The sequence below is a fragment of the Micromys minutus genome (genome assembly GCF_963924665.1).
Source record: "Micromys minutus genome assembly, chromosome: 19".
Lineage (NCBI taxonomy): Eukaryota > Metazoa > Chordata > Mammalia > Rodentia > Muridae > Micromys > Micromys minutus.
In genome coordinates, this window is record NC_137954.1 from 29,695,135 (window position 1) to 29,721,530 (window position 26,396).

Genomic DNA, 26,396 nt, shown 5'->3' on the forward strand with positions numbered 1-26,396 from the left:
ATTCAACTCTTTTTAAAGTTGACCTAGGCCATATGAAGCTCAAGAAAAACGAAGGCCAAAAAAATGAAAGCCTCAGTCCTCCTTAGGAAAAAAATAAATGTATAGCACCCTCTCAGAGTGTGGTACACCTGGACCTTAAATCATTAATAATCCAAGAGCTAAGAATATAGCCATGTGGCAATTTTTTGTATTCAAAGATCATTATGCTTAATCTATACTCACCAAGAAAACTGTTTCCATGTTACGTTCTGTCCTACAAGTACTTTTTTGCTTATGGTAACTAGTGGGATTTCAATAAATGCTATCAAACCTCTAAAAGAATTAAGTACTGACAAAAAAATATTCATATAGTGTTATGCTAAAAATGCCTTTAAAATCTGTATATGTATTCTCTTCCCGGTTCTCCATGAACAGATTAGGCGTGTGCCATTCCAGGGAGGAATGCCTGTAAGGAGCTTATATGGTTTTGCTCATATGGAACTAACTTGAGCCAAGAAAACAAAAGATTTTATAAGGCCACACTTTTCACACTTTCTAGGTCAGCAAGATCTCAGAGAGCATGGTGGCTCCAGAAGCTGAGGTCTCCAAGAACCCAACTCCAGTCACTGGGAAATGGTTTTCTTTCAGCTGAGACCCTATCATCCTATCTCCTCCCCACTTCTAAACTGATGGAGAAACAAATAAATGAATGTCTAGTGAAAAGACTAACGGTGAGTGTGGTGATTTCTTTCATTTGGATGGGAGCCTTTTATAGTTAAACACGAACAAGAGCCATCAAAGGATCTTGTTCACTTTCGCAATTCGAAATTCTCCTGTGTGGTCCCTGCCTCTGTAGTGTTTGCAGTCCAGTTGGGAAGACAGAAGTGACAAAGAAAGGTCAGTGAGTGCTCACTTGTGGGGTTCTGCATGAACCCTAAGATTTGCTCACTATCATTGACATGCTGAATGTGAGGTGTACCACAAGCGTTGGTAGCTTTAATCTCTTACCAGAGATAGATAAATTATCTTACAAGCCTGGTTACATGTATTCATTAAGAGATGATATGCATATATATTATCACTAAAAATAATATATTTCATGGAGCTAAAATTTCTAAGCTGGGAGAATCAGGAAGGAGGTGTTTGGGAGCTACATCTAGTAGAGAGGAAATGGGTGTATGTGCAGAGAGACAGTATGGTGAGATATGCTGAGTCCCCACATCTACAACTTGTAGTGACGTGACTAGGCTAGTGTCTCCCAAATCCCCATGCGCTGGACACAGTAACAGTGACAGGCACAGTCATGCCTTCAGGCAGGTTATAGTGGAGATTGCTTAGAGTCTCACCATTCCATAGTTCGGACTTACTATCTCGTCAAGACACAGAATTTGGTCAAGGTCAACACTGATAGGATTTTTATTAAATGGGAGAGACATACAGTCTCAAAAAATGAATATGGCTTGTATGCACCCAAAGAAACCATGCTCCTTCTTGCTTGCATTTTGCGGGAGATGCTGAATCAGTAGATTTATAAAAAGACACTGGATTTATCTTATTAAATATATTACTGTATGCCAAGAAGTGCTTAATGGCAGGAACCTGATACGGATGCCCCCTCAGAGGCTCTGCTGGAGTCATACTGATACAGAGGAGGAGGCTTGCAGCTCACCATCAGACTGAACACGAGGACCCCAATAAAGGAGCTAGAGAAAGGACTGAAGGATCTGAAAAAATCTGCAACCCCATGGGAAGAACAAAATGAATAACTAACCAAATCAGCTCCCAGGGACTAAACACCAACCAATGAGTTTGCACGGAGAGACCCATTGCTCCAGGTGCATATGCAGCAGAGGACAGCATTTTCTGGCATCAGTGGTAGGAGAGGCGTTTGGTCCAGTGAAGGCTTGTTTTCCCAGTGTAGAGGAACAGCAAGGTGCTGAGGTGGGAGAGGGTTATTGGGAGAGGGAGCACCTTCATGGAGGCAATGGGAGGGGGAGAGGAATGGGATTGGAGAAGAGGATAAGATGCGAAATGTAAATACAGATAATATCCAATTTTAAAAAGGAAAAAATATATCAGTGCCAAGAATCACCTCCAAGTACCTTGTACAACTCATGGTTCTTTTTGATAGTTTGTAGAGACATTACTTAGATCCAGAATGTCTGTATGTATAAGATATACATGCACATGCACACACACACACACACACACACACACAAACACACACACACACACATAAATATAAATTGATATATGTGTATGTATTTATATTTTTCTTCTTTTTAAAATTAACTTGGTTAATTTCAAATAAGCATATAGTATATTCTGGTTACACCACTCCACCCTCTCCTATTCTGTCCCCCTTACCATCCCTTCCCACCTCCCACTGTTGTGCGTTTTTATTTTGTTTTTCTTCATGTTTGTCACCCGCTGAGCTTACCCGGGCTGTTCACTGAAACATTGGTAACTGACCAGTGGCTACACCTCTCAAGACACTGATTCCTTTCACAGCAACTATCAACAGCCCACAGTTCTCTCCAGAGAGGCCAGGCCTCATGAACACCTCTCCCATTTATGACTGAATTTCCATAGGGGCAGCAGTGATTTTAGTCACTGGAATAGTAATATCCTCCTAAGTAGTAAACTAGTACAAAAATGAGTTAAATTGAAACACTTTCAATTCAATGTGGATAATAAAATGATTTTGATTAGAAAAAAAAAAGCAGGAGGCATTTCCAGACACAGAATGTTGTTTTAACCAGAATAGCTGGAGGCCAGAGTTTATGCACAAGAGGAGAGTAAACATATGTGACGTGGAGGTCTTAGAGGATGGAGAAGAGACTACGAGTCCATCTGCAGGTCAGTTCTCCTGTGATCTGGAAGTGGTAGGTACGAGAGAGTTTGGAATGGAGATTTCCTGGTGGGAAATTTCCACAGTGTTATCAGTCCGGGTCAACTCTCCTGCCCAAAGCTTCTCAGTTCACCTGAGGTTTTTAGGTTATTAACCCTTCAAGAACTACCACTCAGCTGGAAACCAGAGTCCTGCACTATGTTCCTGGGCAAACTCCCACAGCCTCTTTATTTCCCGCTCTTCTCCACAAAGGCACAGGCACAGCAGTGGCCAGAGGTAATGAGAGTAGCTGAGGCATGAGGGGGGTCTCTCAGTGCTTCCCAAAGCTCTGTGCATTTACTGATGGTTGTGGACCTTGGCTTAAACATCACTACTAATTCCACGGAATGTGTACATTTCAGCAATCACATGTGTATGTATATAATCACTTTATTCAATGAAAACATGTAATTGGCCTTGTGAAGTTTTTAAATTTACACATTGTAGTAAGATTAAGTATGAGAGCATTTGTGTTTCCAGTAGCCATGGCCCTCGTTACTTCTGAGATGGAGCAATAGCTGACAACTTGTTCTTAGGTCTTGCCAGTAACGGGTGAGTGAGTTTTTTTTCTTGTACATAAGAGACATGGGTTTTGAGGGCAGGGACTTGGATCTAGGGCAGACTTTTCAGGCAATGAATTCAGGAATGCCAGAAGGAAGGGGAGTTGCTGAGAATTTCTCTCACATGAAGACATTGCCCAAGATTTTGGGCACCTGAGAATATTCTGTCACAGTGGCTTCCCAGTGGTCGAGCTGGAATGGTTAGGATCTGAAATGAGTTCTACAGTCTCCAGCCTTTCATTCAAACTGGGTCTTCCTCATCCAGTTCACTTTTCTGAAATCTGGCTTTTAAACGCTTACTCTACTTAGTCCCAGAGGAAAATGAGATGGAAGGAAATGAGGAACAACCCCAAATGAATTCAGGAAGTCCCTGAAACTGAACAGATTCTTTAAGATTATATACTCAGTAAGTAACATTGAGAGACACTCTCAGACCAGACCCGCTGCCTGGAAGCGGCTCAGACCAGCTGACCTAACCTGTGAAGGACAGACTTTCTCCAAACTACTGAGCTGCCTGCGGGCTGTTCAGTGTATTCTAGATTTCCAGCTTTCATGAGCTGTTACCCAATCTGGGATATGCTTTTGGCATTGCAGCTATCTTTGAGTCTTTTATGTTCTTGTAACCCCTTACCCATATTCCTGTAAGAACTCTCTCACTCAAATTGTGGGAGTCACCCCAACAGATCTCGTTGTTTCGCCAGGCTGGACATTCGTGGTTTCTGCACTTTGTTTTATTTTTGGTCTCTATGTGGGGTGACTATTTTGTTAATATTCCCCCAGGGCTTGTGTCACACAACACTTGGCTATGCAGAGTAGCCTAGTGGTCCTTCAGGAAGTGTCTATGGTAGGAAAAGGCACAGAGATCTGTGCTGTTAAAAAGCAAGCTATTGTCTGGCTTCAGAGCTCAAAATTGCTATCTTTGACAGGAGTTTTCTGGGTATTTTACTATAGCCAAAATATAGAGAAAGCTGGAGGAGGAAGAGGAGGAGGAGGAGGAGGAGGAGGAGGAGGAAAAATAAGAGAGAAAGAAGGAGAAAGGAGGACAAAAAAGAAGAAAAAGAAGAGGAGGCAGCAGGGACAGAGATGTAGAGTGACAGAAATAAAAAAAAAATGAAAATGCAGACTAGAAATAACATTGGAGAAAAATAATAAATGAGGAGGGAAGGATGATATAAAATCCCCAAGGAACACTCTAGAATGTAAAAGGCTTCTCTGTGAGGGAGGCCTGGGGTGGCAGCTTCCAGTCTTACGTGGCTTCTCTCAAACCTGGTCCATTGCGTTCGAACCTAGAAGGCTATAGTGTACACCACATCATGATTGATTCCAGATTCTGAAGAAACAGGCAAGTGGCTGTAACACAGGAGCTTGGAATCTGTGAACCCAGCATGTTACAGATCTCCCCATCCATTCTTGGTGCTGGTGTCAGAGCGCAGTCCCCTGGGGACTGCTGGGAGGAGAATCCAGAGAACAGCAGGTTTGTGAGAAAACAACAGGGAAGCTCCTGCACCAGAGTGTGAAAGACACATGGGCCTAAGCCCAGACCACAGCACGCTACACTCATCCTGCAATTGCAGCTCACACAGTCCTGAGCAAGGTACCAAATCCCTCAGGAGATCCATAATTAGACCCATGGAATCCCAAAGAACTGGTCAGGAACATCTAGGGAGCTGCAAGGACTTGAAGAACCGTCTGCTGGGATGCTCACTGAGCATTTGTGCACGCAGCCACCAAAGCTTGAATTCTTCAAGTATGAAGAGCTCCCTCCTTAAGCAGCTATGCAAGTGATTGTGTTGGGATGGTTTCCACTCAAGTTGATAGAGGCCTATTAGCCCTTCCATACAACCTTCTCCTGTCCCCTTGTGGCCACTGATGGACATTTGGGAGCCAGCTGCCTAAGGCAGATTCTCTTGGTCAAAATCAAAGGAAGTGGAGATGACATTTGGGCTCCCATCTCATCTAGCTAATACTCAAATCTTAGATGATGTCATAGTGACAAGGCCTCACTTATTTGATGGGTTTACAATTAGTCTACTCTTGTATAAAAAGAGGCACTCTTTGAAAGGGAGCTGTCAGTCACAAAATTTAAGGGAGCTGCACCCCCTGCTGGTAATTTATTATTATCAGAATTTAATATCAGAGCCAACAGACACTACGCATGGTTAATAGTGTTAATTATGCAAGAATTCTATTCCTTCCAAAAGCTCTTACTACAGTTATAGAGCATCATCTAATTCTTCATTAATCTGACATATTATTAATCTTTATATTCACACACCCTCACTTCTTTGCTTTATCCTAAGAATAAAACTATCAGATATCTTTGAGCACCTATGCAAATATTCTTCTTTTCTTCAGAAGATACACAAGTGCCTTCATTTGGTGATTATCTTCTTCCCCTTCCAAGGAACTCTTTTACTAAAAGGTATGACTTCTACCCTACCGTTCTTAACCCAGCTAAGAACAAACACTTTTTCTTTCAGTGAGGGAAAGGGGCATCTAAATATAGACATGCAGTGTAGATTTGATCCTCTGCATACATTTGCAGAAACATAAATATCACGTCTTAGTAGACAAAGCCCAATGGGAAACCTCATCCTAGTTTGGTTATGGAAGCAAAAGTTTTCTCCTCGGGTCTTTTCCTCTTTGCTTACCTTCTCCTCCAGAATAAAAATAAAATAGCTAATTATTCCAGACAGGACATCTCTCTGTGTCTGTCTCTGTCTCTGTCTCTGTCTCTGTCTCTGTCTCTGTCTCTGTCTCTCTCTCTCTCTCTCTCTCTCTCTCTCTCTCTCTCTCTCTCTCTCTTTCTCCTTCTCCCTCCCTTCTCTCCTCTCCTCTCCCTCCCTCCTCTCCCTCTCTCCCTCCTCTCCTCTCCTCTCCCTCCCTCCTCTCCTCTTCTCTCCTCTCTTCTCCTCTCCCTCCCTCCCTCCTCTCCTCTCCTCTCCCTCCCTCCTCTCCTCTTCTCTCCTCTCTTCTCCTCTCCCTCCCTCCCTCCCTCCTCTGTTAATCTCTATATTATTGTTCTCCCTGGTTTTCCCCTGACCCTCACCCCTGTCGGCTTTGAACACACCTGCAGTGGCCTCCACACTCCCAACCCCCTGGATAATACAAATATGTATAACACAAGAAAGATCCTGAGACCAGAACTGTTCAAACCATCCTTTCTCTCCAGATAAATAGACTGAGGTACTATAGTCAGCAGTATTTTATAGGCATTATAATAGTTAACAGCATAGTTGATTTTTAAATAAAACTAGCCTATTTTGGCATAGGCCTTATCACACACAAACTGGTCAGCCCTAAGAAATGACTGGAAGCTTTGTGTTACATGTATTTATGATATTAGAAACCTTTTGCTACATTCAGCCATTTGCTGTTAGTGCTATTAATAACTGAACTACTATGTGTGTGATTGAGAGAGAGAGAGAGAGAGAGAGAGAGAGAGAGAGAGAGAGAGAGAGAGAGACTGACTTAGTGGTATTAATACAATGTAGTTTTATATATTAGTAATTATCTCTCCCTTCTGTTTTCACCATCCCTTAAATGAAGCATGTTTGTGTCATGTTTGCAGAGACTTGGGAAATCCTGTTTCCTTTCCTCAGCAGCAGTTGGACCATGACTCTGTTGTCAATTTCTATATGGCAATCATGTTTAGAAGACCACAGGGCTTACCAGAAATTTTTAAAGGCAAACCTAAAAAATCATATCAAATATTTTTTGTCAGGATGACAAAGAGTCTAGTGATTTTTGTTCACGTTTTGCCCATCTGACCTCTTGATCAGCCAGGATGCAGCTTTGCCCTTTATAGGTGGCAGAAAGAAACCTTGGTTTTCAAAAATTCACACTTCTTAGACCCCATGAAGTCATACCCTGTCTAGTGGCTGAAATGTGTCTGTCTCTGTAAAGGCAGGTTTTAAAATAGCAGGTCTTACCCAGAATACAGTCCTAAGAGTTTGTTGGTTTGTTTGTTTGTTTTGCAGGGAGCATCTTGTTGTTGAGGAAGAAGTTGAATAGAAGTTAGGTTTCAGTCATGTTACCACAGGCCTGTATACAGAGGCTCAAACTGCCAGCCCATAATATGTATCCTGTGGGAAATCCTGAATACATGAATATTCATGACTTATCACCAACCCTGGTGGAAGGAAGGAGAATTAAAAGGCAGCTGTGATAGAGGAAATAACACCTCTTAAAAGTTACTGCTTTTGCTTCATCTCCTTTTAAGTAGATAGCCATGTATTCCTTCACTATCAAACCAACAGCTGAGACTTAGCTGACCTCTCCCAGCTGTCAGGAAGCTACCAAGAATGGAAGGTTTTTCCAAAGCACTTTAGAATTCTCTACAGAAACCATTCTCTTGGGCAAGAAAGCACCAAACCCAGGCCAGTTTGGATGATGGTGCCATGTTTATTATTATTAATATTATTGTCAAGATAGTTTGCTCGCTGGTCTGTTCTCACTATAAATACCCACCATTGCTTGGAGCCATGCCATGCAGCCCATATCTGCAACAAACACACTGGGGTACTTCATGGTCAACCACGTGGAAAAGAAAATTCAAACTGTCTTCATTAGGGTTTTATTGCTGTGAGCAGACACCATGACCAATGCAACTCTTGTAAGGACAACCTTTAATTGGGGATGGCTTACAGGTTCAAAAGTTCAGTTCATTATCGTCAAGGACAGAGCACAGCAGTGTCCAGGCAGGCATGGTGCTGAAGGAGCTAAGAGTTCTACCTCTTGTTCTGAAGGCTACTAGGAGAAGACTGGCTTCCAGGCAGCTAGGATGAGGCTCTTAAAGCCCATGCCCACAGTGACACAATTCCTCCAACAAGGCCACACCTCCTAATAGTGCCACTCCCTGGGTCGAGCATATTCAAACCACCACAAAATCATCTGACATGACCCACATACTTTTGTAAGCCCCACAGTTTTCACTTTGGGATTTCCCAAGTCTCTGCAAACACAACACAAACACATTCTGGTTAAGCTTGGCCTAACTATGAACCTCGTATTTCAAAATCACGTCCTTACCAAGTCCAAATAGGAGGTTTGATTTGTGTCTTGGTCTCTTTTCCCATTTCTGGGGTTAAAAAACAGTGTAACAAAAGCTCACTGCTCAAGTCCATGTGGAGGCTGTAGAGTCTATCGTGGTGGGAAGTCGAGGCATCGAGAGCCTGCAGCATCTCAAGAGTAAAGCAATGAGTATGTGCCTGATGCTTGGATTGCTTTCTCCATTCTTGTAGTCCTGGGTCTCAGTCAGGAAGTAGTGCCACCCACAGTAGAGAGGCCTTTTCGCCCCGATTGATGAAAACAAGATAATTTCCTACAGACATGCCCAGTGGCCCATCTTCCGGGTGGTTCTATTATCTTGACAGCTGATGCTCACCACAGGAGCTAGAAGGCTGTGAGTGACAGTAACGCACGTGCAGGAGCTGGCAATACTGCTGATACTTGTTTTATCCCACAACCTCACGTTAACTGTAGCATTTCCCCCTTGTTACTCTGTGCAGGAGGTTCGGGCATCTATCCTCACATGGTCACCTTTTCTTACTCTGAGTTGAACCACCACTGTCAAAGAATCACCCTGCTTCAAAGGACAGCCATTTTGAAATGATGTCACTCTTCCTACGGGACTAGGAAGGGCCTTAGGTACTTTTTACTTGATGCTATTTTCCAGTCTTTCTGATTTCACATGCTTCATCAGGCAAAGCAATATTTGAGTTTAATTTTCTTCAGTTATAAGGGAAACAAATAAAAACTCAATATTTAGTTATTATAACAGGATTTTTTCATAAAAAAATTTATAATAAACGTGGAATTTCTTTTATTCCTTTTTGGTAACAAGAAAAGTTTCCTTCCCTGTGGTCCTCTTAATTCAATATGTATAATACTCTAGTTAGTTAATATTAATTTTAAACTAAATAAAAGATAGGATATTCATAAAAGAAATGTAAATGGCCAGCAAATGTATGAAAATCAGCTTTTTATCCTCAGAGTAATATAAATATAAATGAAATCATTTTTTCTCCTATTAAACCACCAGAGATGAAGTTAGACTGTGGCCAGCTCAAGGCTGGCATACACTTGATGTGGCAGGCTCTCCCATGGATCACATATGGAAGTACTGAGCCCTAGAGCCTTTCTTAAAGAAAATAGTTCTCATATAATAAATTGTTACTTTACAGGCAACAATTGTGCCTTGGCTCAGAAATCTACTGCTAACAACCCACAGTAGAGCGTGCTAATTTCCTCTAATATTGTGTCTGTCCTTTGACTTTAGGTCATTAAATAGACAGTACCCATCCCAGCCACACAGCCAGAAGTGAACCAAGCTAAAGTTAATTATATGCAACTAGACCCAGTAAATACAAACCCTTTAGAAACGTCATTAAGAATCAACTGAAGAAACGCTTTGCCCCCATTTTGTGCTGCTCAGAGTACACATGAACATAAACTCCATGGGAGAGGTTGGTTCAGCTCAGGACCCCAGAGGGACAAAGGACAGGAAATAAGAGACAAAGACAGGAGACAGAGGACAAGGGAGAAGAGGAAGGGAACAAGGAGAGGGTGACGGGGGTATGTCCTGGATGGGACAAAGGTCTGCCTCTGGCTAGAGAGAAGACATAAGTGGCCCACAGGAAAATGGCAATTCATGAAGGTACAAGGGGAAACCCTGTATTAGAATGAGATATTTAATTTTAATTGGGTGTGTTAATTGGTTGCGCCAAAGAAGGGCTTTTGATTGTTGGACTTCAGTACTTTGATAGGTGGACCTTGGTAGTCACCTAAAGTAGCCAAATAAGAAAATAGACCTTGGGGGATAGCTTTAGGAATGTGATCTAATGGGCTGCAAGTAGAGGGAATTGGGGAGAAAGGCAAGGCTCAAAGCCATACCCGCCATGCTTGAGCTGTTAAGAGTCCCTTCTTGGAGATGAACAATGCTTGCCTGCTGAGAGTCAAATCAGAAAACTAGACGTGGATTGGATCTGTTTAAGTTCCTCTAAGACTTGTTGGGATTCTGTTCTAATGCTTTGTCTTAATTGGCTCCCAAAGCCGTGCTTCCACACCTAAGGGTCCCTGCCCCTAGCGGGGTACTGATTGATAATATGGAACTGCTATATACCTAACGGCTAGGCTGAAAGATGGAGGTGAGACTTTAAGATTGCGTGGGCAAGGGACGGTGAGAGAGGGGAAGAAGAGGATAATCGTCATGACAGGAAAGCAGAAAAATGAAACTTAAATCCCCTCCGGTATATAAGGATCCAGGAGAGTGTCTGCTTCCTAGGGGCTGCTTCCCCGATTGGGTCTGGGGAAAGCAGAGATGAAATACAGATTTGGAAGGTGTTAAGCCAAGCTGGAGAGATGGCTCAGCCGTTAAGAGGTCCTGAGTTCAATTCCCAGCAACCACATGGTGGCTCACAACCATCTATGGGATCTGATGCCCTCTTCTGGCGCATCTGAAGACAGCAACAGTGTACTCACACAAATAAAAATATGTTTAAAAAATGAAGGAGAAGAAGAGGAAAAGGAGGAAGAAAACGTAGGAGGATGATGGAGGAGGACAGAGGAGGAGGAGGAGAAGCCGCCAGGAATACAAATGTGTGCTAGCCATGGGGACTCCACAAATCCAGAGAGCTCTTGGGCGTTGCATGCAGTGACCCAATGGGAGCTCAAGCAGGAAGGTAAACACCTCAAAAGAGCTACAGGAAGTCCCTGAAACTGACCAGATCGTCCAGGAAACAAAAAAAGCTGAGAGTCCCTCTCAGAGGAGCGAAGCTGAGCTACAAAGAAGGTTCTCAGAAGAGCAAACGCTACAAAGACTTCTAGACCAGACTAAAGCAGCCAGCTAAGCTGCCTGGAAGTGGTTTATATCAGAGTCTCAAAGGATACTCTCCAAGCTGCCTGCTACCTGCCTGTGTGCCGCCTGTGCAGCGTCCTTCAGGTTTCAACGCTTTTGTGCGCTGTCTGTCACCCATGCTGGGGTAGGCCTCTGAGTATTTCTGTTCCTGTATCTCCTCACCCACATTACTGTAACCCTTATAAAACTCATTGGCTCACAAAGTTGTGCTTTGGTAATATTATTTGTATTTTGATTCGTTGTTTGTTCCCTATCTGGGGTGAGGAGACATGTGGATTGAGTCGCCCCAGGAAACGTTTTGTCACATAGCAGGGTACTGTACAATTAGGAGCTATAAAGCCTCTCACAGTGTTGTAAGGTTGCATAAATCGAGAATTTCATGCTTTTAAGAAATAAGTCCCTATTATCACATCAAGGCCGTTCCACTTTCTTATTGCTCACAAGCAACATGAAAGACAACCAGAATGTCCAATTACTAGGATTTCATCTTCATATTGTATGCTTTTGACAAAAAAATACATTCAATGCAGCTATAAAATCATCAGGTTCAGATTTTAAAGGGTATTTACTGACATGAGAAATGTTTACCACATGTATCATTGTGCTGGTTGGTTTTTGTCAACTTGACACAAATCTAAACATATCCAGGAAGAGAGAATATCAGTTAAGGAATTGCCTCCATTAGATTGGCGTGTGGGTATGGCGGGGGGAGGCATTTTATTGATTGTTAATGGATGTTGGAGGGCCCAGACCACTGTAGGTGGTGCCATCCCTAGGCAAGTAGACCTGGGTTTGGCAGGAAATAACAGAGCAAGCCAGTGAGCAGCATCCTCCCACCTCATCCCTACAGCCTCATCTTCAGTTCCTGTATCCAGATTCCTGATTGGAGCCCAACCCTGGCTTCCCTTCCTGATTGGCTGTAACCTGTAAGTGTCAATGCACTTTTCTTCTGTGAAGTTGCTTTTGGTCATGGTGTTTCTCATAGCAACAGAAAATGAACCGGAACAAGTTGTATGGGAAAATAAACTACAAGCAGGGTACATTTCAATATGAAAAGAATAATAGATAGGTAGATGCTTGTTCACCTTTTTGTCTGTCCTGTAAATATTTTACTATTTATCTGGTGTTTTTAGAAAGTTGTTTTCAAATGTTCATCTTTCCCTCTCTTTTGGGGAAATACTTAGCTACATAACATAGTGCAACACTCCAGGGATTTATGCCATCGAGGTATGCATCTGTTACCCATCTATTCACCTCCTCTCTAACTGTATAAATTTCAAGGAAACACACACACGCACTCGAGTGCACACACACACATACACACACACACACACACACACACACACACACACACAGTGTCTTGCTGAGGACAGAATAAGCCTATTTTGGTAATTACCTGGTATTCTCAGACAGTTGCTCTTCCCTGCAGAGAGCTCTGGAGAATTCCTGTAGGAAAGCATTTTATCTATTTTCCATCTTAAAGAGTTTCTGACTCTTCCTTTACTAGGGGTGACTCTTATTTCACTGATGCCTGCTATAAAATGCTCTATAAAGTTTTGCCTGTTCTTCAGGAACTACTCTTATATATTATTCGATGTCCTCGAGAAAAAAATAAAGGGATGTCTTTGCTACTTTGTGGGTTTTTCTTTTTCCCCACACTTTATTCCCCAATTCAAGCCCTATCACTAGATAGGAGAGAAAAAAAAGAGGAAAGGGGAGGGAGATCCCTGAATCTAATTTCTTCCCTTTTGTTTCTTCGTTGCGCACGGCTACTAACAAACCACAATCAAGCCATGTAAATAGCCAACAACCATTAACCCTGCCCCTCAGAGGCCCTGGCATTTATATACCTGCTGAAAATTTCCCATAATTCCAAATGTCACACAATCTTAGAAACTGTCTACAGCTGGCAAAACCATGCCTCTCCTAGAGCACGAGGCAAATCATAGTCAGCTTCTCTGAAGCAACTCTACATCCCTACACCTGAGATTAAAACAAAGCCACATTCTTACAGTATTTCTGTGTTTTTAAAAGAACCCAAAACTCCAAAATTGTCACTAGAAGGTAGGAGTGGAGGGGAGTTCAGACACTGGTTGGAATATATGTATAAGAGAAGAACCTATTTTCAATAAAACAAAACAAAGCAAAGAAATCAATTCTAAAGTGAGCAAAACTTACCTGGCATTGGGGGGATGCCTCGGCATCTAGCAGAAGGAGTACAGTGGGTTCAAGGCCAGCCTACCCTACATAGTGAGCTCGGGACAAGCCTAACCTACATGCTAACAAAGTCTCAAAAATAAATAAATAAGCAAACAAACAAACATTTTATATTATGTAGCAAGGCTCTTGGAAAACCTTGAACCCTATGGCCATTAACTATTAATATGTCAATTCTGTCATTAATTCAGAGATTAATTATTCTATTAATTAATAGCAGATCAGCCCATCAACTTTAGAAACCTTACCTGTGATCTAAAATTGTACTGCATTATGTAATAAGACATGCGTAGCCACTGCCAGGGACCCACAGCTACCGTGACTTCTTATTCTCTAGTCACCCTCCGGGACTGCACAATCTGCTGCCCCTGAGTCAGCCATTAGCAATAATTTGACACATTGACCCTCGACCTCAGATGCAGCTTCTCAGCTGACAGAACATATATCCTGTCCCCTGCATGCCTTCTGTGCGGAAAGGACAAGCTGGTGAGTCTTGAGAGATCTTCAAAGCAACACAGAAATTATAGAGTAGATGGCCTTTTAAACTTTTCGTTTATTATTTTTTAAGATTTGAAAAAATTCATTTATGTGTATGTGTGTGTCTCTATGACAGTATGCATTATGTGTTCAAGTGTCTGTAGACAGTTATGTGCTAGGAGTCTCTCCTAAGCACTGAGCTGACTTTCCAGCACCTGATCATGAATTTAAGTTAACATACAAACATTAGGTTTCACTGCGGCATTACATATGTCATATTTTTTCTAATTTACATGCTTCTCTGTTGTCCCCTCCATATGTCAGCCCTTTGTCATGTCACATGTGTTCAGTACTCTTTAGTTTCTTTGTTCCCTGCCTTTCTTCCTTCTCACTTTCCTCTATTGTCATCACACACTCACACACACACACACATGTGCACATACACACACACACACACACACACTCACTCACTCACTCACACTTCCTAGTCCATAGTTATCATTGGAATCTGTCACCTAATGACATTGTCAAAAGTTAATAACTTCTGACTGTGATAATGCACACCTTTAATCTCAGCACTCAAGAATCAGAGGCAGGTGAATTGCTGTAAATTCAAGGCCTAGTCTACATAAAAAAAAACCTCGTCTCAACAAAGTTAGAAACTATTTTTTATATGTCTCAGAAGGCAATTTCCCTCTAATAGAGCCTTTCTAGTGTTTAAACTTCTCAACGTCACTAATCTTGAATTTCAGTTGTACAAATAGTGAGCTTTGAACTCATGTCATCCAAGTGTGTTTGTCGAGGTCATCACGGCCTATCAGCAAAGCCGACACCCTAATCAGCAGTAGGCGCTGATATTGCTGCCGATCCTGCTGTAATTAATGTCAGATTGATCTCTTTGTGATTTATCACCCTTCTTTGTAGAGACTGTTTTCCCTACAAAGTGGAAACCGGAGGATTGTGGAAGCCCAAATGTTGCCAAGGCAACACTGCACTCCCAGTAAAATCTGTACTTCTCTAGGACAGACTTCTTGTACCTGACTGTCACACACTAACATACCCTGTGAACTTGAAGTCAGTGTTAGGAAAGTCCCAGACATTTAAGAATCCCATCCTTTAGGAAACTGTGTCCTCTTAGAAGTAATGCCAAACACATTCAAAGCAACGTTAGCATTGACTATTTGAAGATACTTCTCAGATAGCAAAGGATGCAGTCTTTATGCATATTCTCCAGCTACATTTTCAGGGTAGAAATTCTATAATTGGGCAAGGTGATTCAGAATTTGTTTGTAAGCCAGGCATGGTGGCACATCACTGTAATCCCAGTGCTCCAGAGGTGGGGGCAGAGGGATTAGGAGTGTGTCAACAGCGTATATAATGTGTTAAAGGTCATCTTGGGCTATATAAGACCCTGTCATATGAAATGAGAGGAGGAGGGACAGAAGAAGGAAAAAGAACCTCTGTGTTAGCAGAATATATAAATGATGCCATATCTGCTTTAAAAACTCAACAAATTAATATAAATTGACTAATCACAGTTGTCACGAACAATTTTATAGCCCCAGTTTCCTCTTAGATGGTAGGAATTTTCCCCATTAGAAAAGGATATTTAAGACAGTCATATAAGAAACAAGGGATAATTAATGTGACTTTTATCAGTTTTGTTGTTGTTGTTGTTGTTGTTGTTGTTGTTGTTGTTTTTAAAGCCACATAGGTCCAAAACCAAGTTAAATTCTTAGTCATGTTTCATTGTGTTATATTCAAGGAATCAAGGTCTATCACGAGGACTGAGAGAATTCTGTTTCTAGAACCGAGTTTGCTATCTTTGGGCAGCACTTTCTCTGTGTGTTAATCACTACTGTACAGTGGTCACATGAAGATGCTCAGCAGGAGCTTTCTAGGGCCTCAATCCTAGGTCCAGCGATCACATATGCTGTAGTCTTACCACTGATCAACTCAGCTTGGTGAGCTGTGTCATATGCCAACATCCTGTGCTGTGATATCCTCTGTGCTAGGCACAAGGGGCAGGAATGAAAGTGTAAAATATAAGGTAAGTTCTGTCATTATTGTTTGGAAACCAGCCTGAAACTCACAGCTAGCTGTAGAGAAATAGTCTTAAGTAAAGTCACAGAAGACCCACCTCAAACAGGGCTACTCTATGATCATGGTAAAAGAGACCAAAACGAGGTGTAAGTTAGTGAAGTAGGAACACCAAGTACTCTTTGGGGCTGAATGAATACCTCCTGTTTTTACCACCCGTTAAATAAGGTTTACTGAGATAATAGTAAAATCTCCACTCATGCCATCTTCAGTTTTACCTCGTCTATAGCAAACTCAGCTTCCTTCTCTTCTCCCTGAAGTACTCCACCAAGACCCACATCTTAACAGCTCTTGCTGACATCTGTCACTGAGGTGTTCCAGTCCCACTGTGTATGTTCTCTCTTGCTGTATTACCTAATAATTCCACTTCCACTATGAGAATACTACTAGTAGTCTGAAATCAATCCACTAATACTTATGCCATTCGATTTTCCAAATAAGTCGATTTCTTTTATAGACCTGTTTATGTCATAACTCTCACAATTCAGAGAGACAATAGAAGTTGAGCTCCAGATAAACATATAGGTGTCTTCAATAGCTGGGTGGTGGGCAGTGTTGAAGACACGATGTTCATGGGAAAGGTTCTGGATGTAGTCACACTTGTAGACCCTTATTCTAACAAGCAGTAATTGTTGATTTCGTCCCTTTTAAGGAAAGAGCAAAGAGAGTCGGTGCATGCATCTAAATAACACTTCTCAAGAGACTCATCCTCATTCTCTAGATCCTGGTAGTCTTTTTTGCTTAAGATAATTCTTACCCTCGCTCTTCCAGCCCAAACACAAGGAATCATTTGTGTTGTTACAAAGCAGGGAGTCACCCAAATGAAAGACTTCTATTTGACATTTGGGGGAGGATGTGGGCTCAGAACATTTAGAAGTTAATCTCTGCTCCCTTTCCCCGAATAACTAATCAAAGGATAAGCAAACAGGAGGTTAAGCCTGATAATAATTTCCAGTGTTATAATGGTAATCTGCATTAAAAAGTGTCAATCTCACTCAGCAGTAGTTATTCCATGCTTGAGAAATATTTTACTTCCTTAGGTAGATCAGTGAAGAAAGAGTAGCTATAAAATGATGTATGAGATATCAAATATTATTCATACCAACATGCAAAACCAAGTTTCTTAGTTTTAAAAATGATTTGATTATTTTTATTTTATGTGCATTTGGTATTTTGCTTGCATGTATGTCTGTGTGAGGGTATTGCATCCCCTGGAACTGGAGTTTCAGACAATTGTGAACTGCCCTATGGGTGCTGGGAATTGAACCTGGGTCCTCTGGAAGAGCAGCCAGTGCTCTTAACTGTAGAGCCATCTCTCCAGCCCCACAAAGTCGAGTTTCTAGTGGGAGCTGTAGAATCATCACAATTACTGGAATGTCACCTCTGCTACCTAAGGTTGAGTGACTTGGAATGTAAAGTTACCCTTGCAGAGCAGGAGCCAGATCAAAGAAATTATTGGTCTACCATGTATCCTTTCACTGACACTAATCAGGTTCTCAGGATTACACACACACTGAAACTCACTCTGTAGACCAGGCTAGTCTTGAACTCAGGGATCTACCTGTCTCTGCCTCCAAAGTGCTTGGATTAAAGCCATATACCACCACCACTGCTTGGGTCCAGTCTGAATTTTTTAACACAAAAAATGACAAGATCTCTTAATATTAATATCTATCAGGGTTCAAGTTTCCCCATGGTCCTATTAGGATTTCAGCAAGTTTGACATTTAGCTCCTTAGCTCCTCAGTATCATTAGCCACAATGAATAACGAACGCTCATTACCAACATACAGATGACTAGTGGCATATCATGCATATAAAATATTTTCAACATCTTGAAAAATCTGATAGGTTTTTTTCTCCCCTCTCTGTTCCTCCTCCTTCCCTGGCTCCCTCTCTTTCCTCTATCTCCACTCCTTCTTTCTTTTTTTATTTTAAGGCTATATTTATCTTTTTTATTGGATATTCTCTGCATTTACATTTCAGATGTTATCCCTTTCCCACAATCCCATCCTCTCTCCCCCTCCCATTGCCTCCATGAAGGTGCTCCCTCTCCCAACCACCCTCTCCCACCTCAGCACCTTGGTGTCTTCCTGCACTGAGTAAACAAGCTTTTGTTGGACCAAAGGCGTCTCCTCCCATTAATGTCAAAAAATGCCATCCTCTGCTACATATCCTTTTTATTTTTTATCCAGCATAACTTTTTATAGTCTGATTTTTTCTTATAGTGCTCCATGATGTTATTTAATGCATGTGTCTGCCTGTCATTTTTTAAAAAAATAAACCAGTAGCTATGTCTACAGGATTGATTACAATTTGCCTTTAATTAATTTGTTTCAGAAGTGATCTTTAGATTAATTTCTGAGTCTTCTGCTATGTCAGCATCAAGACATAAACATATTTATCTACATATCTCTTATGAATAATTAGATTCTTCCTCTGAGCATCTACCAATCACCAGTTTCTATATTGAGTTTTGGGTATTCGTAAAATGAGGAAACTCTAAATCTCACTTCTTTGAGGTACAGTCCATAAAGAACATTTTTTATGTTTTTTATTTGTTTAGTGTTTATTTGTTTATTTTTTTAGAATTATGCCCTGATTCCTTATGAACTTGATAAGGAGACCAATACCAACAAGACTTTCATAGTTATTTCAGTTGGAGGGTAGTGTTATCATAAACTCAGTATTTGATGTGCGTACTGGCTAGGTTTGTGTCAACTTGACACAAGCTGGAGCTATCACAGAGAAAAGAGCCTCAGTTGAGGAAATGCCTCCATGAGATCCAGCTGTAAGGCATTTTCTCAACTAGTGATCAAGGGGGAAGGGCCCAGCCCATTGTGGGTGGTGCCATCCCTGGGCTGGTAGACCCGGGTTCTATAAGAAAGCAGGTTGAGCAAGCCAGGGGAAGCAAGCCAGTAAGTAACATCCCTCCATGGCCTCTGCATCAGCTCCTGCTTCCTGACCTGCTTGAGTTCCAGTCATGACTTCCTTTGGTGGTGAACAGCAATACAAAAGTGTAAGATGAATAAACCCTTTCCTCCCTAACTTGCTTCTTGGTCATGATGTTTGTGCAGAAATAGAAACCCTGACTAGGACAATGCATTTTAATTCATACCAGGGTGCTATGTTCTGTTTGGATAGTCGAGTCAATTAATCTTTAACTAGCAATCTTTCTAGTTGCGCTCTAAACCATCTTTCTATGCTCCAAATCAGCTAAAGAAGTCCCCTTGCATTTTGTTTTGATGAGATATTCTAGGGAAATACAAGACTCACGTATTCTAGACCTAAACACAACCACGCATCTATGGAGACTTGGTTCCTATTAGCACCATTCATCAACCATAGTCTAGCAAGTGAATGATGTTTTCTGCTGCTAGATAGCTTGGAGGTTTGACTTAAAAATAATAGAAGGAAATATGTCCCAAGCTAATGTTTCTGTTTAAATCTTAAAATACATTTAGTTTCATATTTCTGGTTGTTTTCCTTTACTCTGGGCATTTCAATGGCAAGAAATAATAACACGCTTTATTGTTCTCTCTGTCACAGAAACAAGCATCATATGCACACATTAGACTGTTCCCGTGAAGACCAATGACGTAATCACTAAGTTCCCTTTCTTTAAAGTTGTACATGTATGACCTAAAGATTTAGCTCATGAAAGAAAATCAAAACGTTCCACTTTCAATTCATTTGATCCATTCTCTGTGACTGAACCGCAGGCTCAACAAATGATGCACTCCACTTTCCCTGTAACAACAGCACAGCAGTGCACACTTCGAAATGTCAACCTGCAAAGCAAAGGACTCTCAGAGAAGCCTCACAGCATTTGTCCCCTAGACCATCTCCCTCCCTTTGGTTACTTGCAACCTTTTTTTCAGCAGTTTTCTTCCCTGTGACAAGAACAGTCTCTTGGCAGCATTACAAAATCCTTTTAATTTTAGTGATTTGACTGAAAGAGAGTAAAGGACGGTAAGGGTGCGGAAGAAATAGCGGCCTCATCTGTCATAGCCAGAAACTGGAAACAACCCAGATGCCCCACGATGAATGAATGGATACAGAAAATGTGGTTCATTTACACAATGGGTTACTACTCACCTATGAAGAACAAGGACATCATGAATATTGCAGGCACATGGATGGAACTAGAAAATATCAACCTGAATGAGGTAACTCAGACCCAAAAAAACATGCATGGCATGCACTCATTAATAAGTGGATATGAGCCCAGAAAGTACTGCATGCCTAGCATCTAATCCACAGGACTCAAGACGGTTATTAAGCAGAAGGGCCTAAGTGAGGATACTTCAATTCAGTTTGGAGAGAGAAGAAAGTAATCATAGCAGAGGTAGGGGACAGAGGGACAGAGAAACTGGGTGTGAGAGGGGAGGGAGAGGAGAAAGGGGGAACATGATCAGGTATTGGGGAGGGGAGCAGGAGGGAAGCCCTGAGTGCCAGCAGAATGAGTCAAAATATGCAACCTCGGGGTAGAAAGTGGGGAGACTTTCTAGAAAGTACCAGACCTGGAAGGTGAGAGGTCTCAAAGGAAAGGAACTTAGATGAAATACACAACAGTAGGGTGAGGGAACTCATAGTCCACCTCCAGTAGAAAGACAGGGCATCAAGTTAGAGATAGGGTTGCCATTCCACAAAAACTCTGATCAAAAATTGTTCCTGTCTAAAAGATCTGCAGGGACAAAAATGGAGAAGAGTCTGATGGAAAGGTGGTCCAGTGACAGGCTCAATTTGAGACCCATCTCAAGGGGATGACCAAAGCCTCACACTATTACTGATGCTATCCTCTGAGAGTCCCAACAAGCAGTTGACTTAGACAGAGGCAGATACTTAACACCCAACCATTGGACTGAAGTTGGGGACCCCTGTGGTTGAATTCGGGAAAGTCTGGAAGAAGCTGAGGAGGAGGGCAACCCCATAATAAGACCAGTAGTCTCAACTTACTCAGACCCCAGGGAGCTGATCCACTAACCAGGCAGCATACATAAACTAGTCCAAGGCCCCTGCCACATATACAGCAGTGAACACTGGTTTGGCCTTAGTGGGAGAAGATGCACCTAACCCTTGAGAGACTTGGAGTGGGGACAGATGGTTTAGGGGGAGCATCATCTTGGAGACAGGGCTGAGGGTGGAGGAAGAATGGGATAAGGAACTATGGGAGGGTGGACCAGGAAGCAAGCAATGACTGGATTGTAAAAAAAAAAAAAAAAAAATTAAAAGTGATTAAAAAACTTAGAGAAAAGAAAGGAATGGAGAGAAGAGAGAGGAGGAGGATGGGGCATTTTTTCTGAGTACTGGCTAGGATCTGCCCATGCCCAGCTCATCAATGGTTGTATGCTGACAGTGTCCCCATTGAGCACATAGGAAGATGGAACACATAAGAAGGTGAAAGGTTACATGGTACCTTAGTTAGTGTTCTAGTGTGGTGAAGAGACAAGGAAACTCTTATGAAAGGAAACATTTAATTAGGGGCTTGCTTACAATTTACAATTAGTCTATTATCATCATAGAAGGAACTGTGGTAGTAGAGAGGAGGAATAGCTGAGATCTCTATATCCTGATACAGAGAGAGAGAGGGAGGGAGGGAGAGAGAAGGAGAGGGAGAGAGAGAGACTGAGACTGGTGCGGGCTTCTAAATCTCAAAGCCTATACCCAGTGACACACTTCTTCCAATAAGATCACACCTATTCTCATGAGGCCACACTTCCTAATCCTTGGAATCCTTCTCAAGCAGTGCCACTGCCTGGTGACTAAGCGCTCAAATACATAAACCTATGGGAGCATATTTTTATTCAAACCACCACACCTAGGAAGACATATTGCCTCTCAAAAAGAAAACCTGATAGGAATCAAAACAGTCTCTGTTTATCCATATTTTTGTAGTTAACTAAAGCTTTTATTCTTCCAGAGAGGAATCCAAAACATTAAAAGATTCTCCATCTGAGTGTTTGTGTCTGCATAGGTTTGCTATGTTTTTGTTGTTGTTGCTCTGTTGTTTAAGAAAACCTTTTTATTCCTTGTATAAGATAAATTGGTGTAAGTGGTTCATTTTTGTGCCTCTCTTTAAGTGAAATGTTTTGTACATGACTGTTTTCATTTAGTTGCACACACTGGAGATCATACCCCAGCGTGACGTTGAGCCGTGCAAAGGCGTCCTGTTCATTATGCAGCTGCGTGGTATTTCCTGTGCACATAATTCATCCAACTACAATCCTATAATTAGCACAGGTTTCACTTTCTGGCTTCTCCTACCTAAAAGTAGTACATTTATGATTAACTTGTGCATAAAATGTTTTTGTAATTTTGCATTTGCCATCGAGTTTGATGACTTGGGTTCAATATCCAGGACCTACATGATGAAAAAAAGCAACTCCCACACATTGTCCTCTGACAATCATACACATGTCATGGCATGTGCGTGTGCATGCACGCGCACACACACACACACACACACACATACACACAGGAGAGAGAGAGAGAGAAAGAGAGAGAGAGAGAGAATAAAAACAAGTATTTTTTTTTTTAATTAAAGAACCTATGCTTAAAAGCTGGGCATAGCCTGTAATTCCAGAGTTTGTGGGAGCAGAATCCAAAGGATCTCTGGGGCTTGGTGTCTGCCTTTTTAGCTCTAGGGTCAGCACGAGAGCTAGTTCAAGGGAACAGAGTAGACAGTGATTAAACAGGACATTTGATGCTTTCCTCTGGCCTCTACCTTGTGTATGGCTGCCCACACCCACCGAGACACATGAACATACAGAGGGGGGAGGCTCCTGCTGCTACTTTGTTAAATGAACAAATGCCTGTCATTGCCTTCCAAACAGACATGTTTGTGTCCATTAATACTACTGCCAGTTTGGTCAGAGGAAGATTTCTTGTTTTGTTTTGATGTCGGCTGGAGGGGTTCTTTGTTTGTTTGTTTGATGTTTGTAGTAGATGGTGGTGACTGTCTAAAAGTCGCAACTTGTCAAAATACAAAGAATATATAACTACGTTTGTTAAGTAATAAACACAACAAAAGCCACAAAAGAAACTGGAAAAGAAAGTAGAAAGGGGGCGAGCTGTGAAGAGAATTGAGATTGTGTCAGTGAGGGAAGGGGAGAGAACTGTCAAAGCAGCTCAGGGAGAATAGACAGCAAAAGTTACCCAGGCAGGAACCCTACCAACTTCAGTATCAATCTACCAGGCAAGACATGGCCACTGATGCAGTGGTGGCAAAACTGTTACCTAGACAACCAACCACTCTTTGACTGACTCCACAGGAGGGAGCCCATGTTTGGTATAGTAAATCTGGCCAAGAACACATGGCTAAGGAAATCACGGGCTCTAGTGAAACTATTACTGACATTTAGTTAAACTGACAGCACCAAACTGCCTTCTAAATATCAGACTCAAACAAATGCTACTCCCACCCTTCATCTGAGAAGCTTCTCTTTGTGGTGACAGACGATACATGCATGGCTGCTCAAACGACTGAGAATATGTGTGCACTGAGTCCTCAGCCTACAAAGCACAAAGCTTCCTCTAAGGCTCGGGGAGCATGAGAAAAGATTGGTAGGAAGAATGTAAGAGCCAGAGGAAGAGGAGAAGGACTGCAAAATGCCATTTTCCTAGCATGACACAGCCTCTGCAGTCTTGAACTCATAGCAACTACGGTTACCTGTCTATAGTAGGCATGCACAAACTGGCCTTGCCAGTGATTAGTTATGGGTGAGGGTCCTACCTCTCTCCGGAAAATTATTGACTTCTGAAAGATTCTGAGTGAGTAGAGAGAGGGGAGCCATTGTCTTGATTTGTGTACCCACTATTGGTCTCACCAAGCTCCAAATCAATGGTCACAAGGATGGCCCTGATTAAACCCAGTAGTTCCACATTCATGAACATAGGAATGGAATTTGTAGGAAGGAGGGAGGATGTTGACAGGGTTGAGAGGGAAGTAAACAAGGATGTAAGTGAGAGATAGCAATTAGCTATATATATATATATATATATATATATATATATATATATATATGGATTTGTTGAGAACAGATTTAATTAATAAAAAATAAACATAAAAAGAGAGGGCCACAGGGAGTGAACACCATCAAGATATATTATGCACATGTTATGAAAATGTCATAATAAAACTTCCTTCCCCATATAATAGATTACATTTTATGATACAATATATTATTGTATGTTAAATTAATATATATTGGTTTAAAACTTGAGAGCACAAATAAAAATATTCTACAAAAACTAACATGAAACAAGGACTTCATACTTAGAAAATAAATGGAAGGGAAAAAGGACTTATCATAAAAATTAAGGTCCTTTACAAATATAAAAAAAATGACTAGATGAAGGGGGAATGGCAAATAAAACAAAGAAAATATTTGAAATAATTCAAAAGAAGATAAGACTGTAGGAATATGGAATAGAAATTGCACTTCGAGGAAGGAGGAAAAACTATGCAGAATCGAATGTACAACCCACGGATTTTTTTTTAAATAAATTCAAGATTTAACAGATTCAGAAGGCAGAGAGCATCTGAGGTGGGTACACACACCATGGAACCACTGTGAGTCTGTTCTTAAAAGAGTAAATGGAATTGATCTACTGATATCTAAAACTGACTGTAGAACCATCATGAGCTTGTGATTGTTGAACAGAATGTCAACACAGTGCCGTATGAATGTTGGAAACACTACTAACAAAACAGAGAAAGAGGGGAGGTGGCCAGTTGCAGTCCAGACCCACCAATGACCTCATATCTCGCTGAGTTATAAATGTAAGTGCAAGAAAAGTAACAGTCAAAATTGGCTTCTTCAAATTCTTTATGTCTTTTAACCATGTGTGTGCTTTCGATGGTTACAAGGTAAAATAGAAATGCACTGAACCCTTGTATAAGAATGAAGAGCAACAGATGACCATGTGGACTCAATGATTATTGGCAGCCATGCAGGAAAAAAATACTCGTCACTACAAACCCTGTCATTTATGCACTTTTATGGATGTGATCTATGGTAAGTGGGGCTGTAGAGACAAGATTCTCACATTTTCTAGAGATCATGTTGCTGTGGGAATGGGAGCAGATGTCAGAGTAATGCAGAGGGGAACAAATGAACCAGTCTCTGTTTTTGACTTTTGATTTATGCTATTCAAGAAGCAAAATTAAATTAATGAGGAAGGATGGGGAGGCATTATGTCTGGTTCCTTTTCAAAGTATTTAACTGCAGAAGTGTCAAACAATTGCAAAGCTGAATTTTATCAAAATATGAAGCAATGTCACTTAAACTTGTAAAAAGCAAGAAATAAGAAGGACATTTCTAAACGCTGCTCATAGAACACACTTTTGACAAGGAACACACACAAAAAGATCACATTCTAGTATGCATACCATCAGATTATAATCCCTCAGATTCCAACAGTTGACAACATTTTGTGTTTGTTTACTTATGGAAAATGGAATATATGTGTAATGCCTCAACATTAGAATATGTTCAGTCTCCATGATTGCTCTCTCTCTCTTTCATGTATGTGTGTATGTATGTATGTGTGTGTATATGAATACATAGGTGAACATGCGTGTGCAGAAGCCTCCTTTGTCACTCTCTACTGTATTCTCTGCAGACAAGATCTCTCACTAGATTTCACCCATCATTTTTACTGGATAGGCTGGTGGCCAGCAAGCCCCGTAGAAACTTCCCTGTCTCCCCACACCCTAGCATTAAGGTTACAGCCATGTAAACATGATTTCCTTTTTATGTGAGTCCTGGGAATGCAAGGCCAGATTTCCATGCTTGTAAAGGGAGAATCCTTGTATACTGAGTCATCTCCCTGGCCCAGGAATTTGTATATCTTGATGATACAGGTAAGGGTGCCCAGATAGCTTGAGTAAGAACACAACACTTTTAATGGCAGATAGATAAATTTGGAAAACCAGTTTAAAAAGAAACAACAAATAAAAACAAATGCCATTGAAGATATCTCACTGAAGATCTAACTGGAGGTCCAGCAAACGGATAAAGGCACTTATTGGCAAGCCTGATGACCTGAGTTTGCTCTCACATGATGGAAGGAGGAAACAGGTTCTTGTGACTACCACATCCAGGCTGTGGGAACTGTACATATATATGCACACACACATACACATACAAATACACGTGTGAACACTCACACTAACATGTACATGCACACACAAACACACATACTCATACATGCACACACACACATGCATGTGCACACTCACATGCATATATACATACACACATGAACACACATACTCATACAGGTACATACACACACATGCACAGGCACAC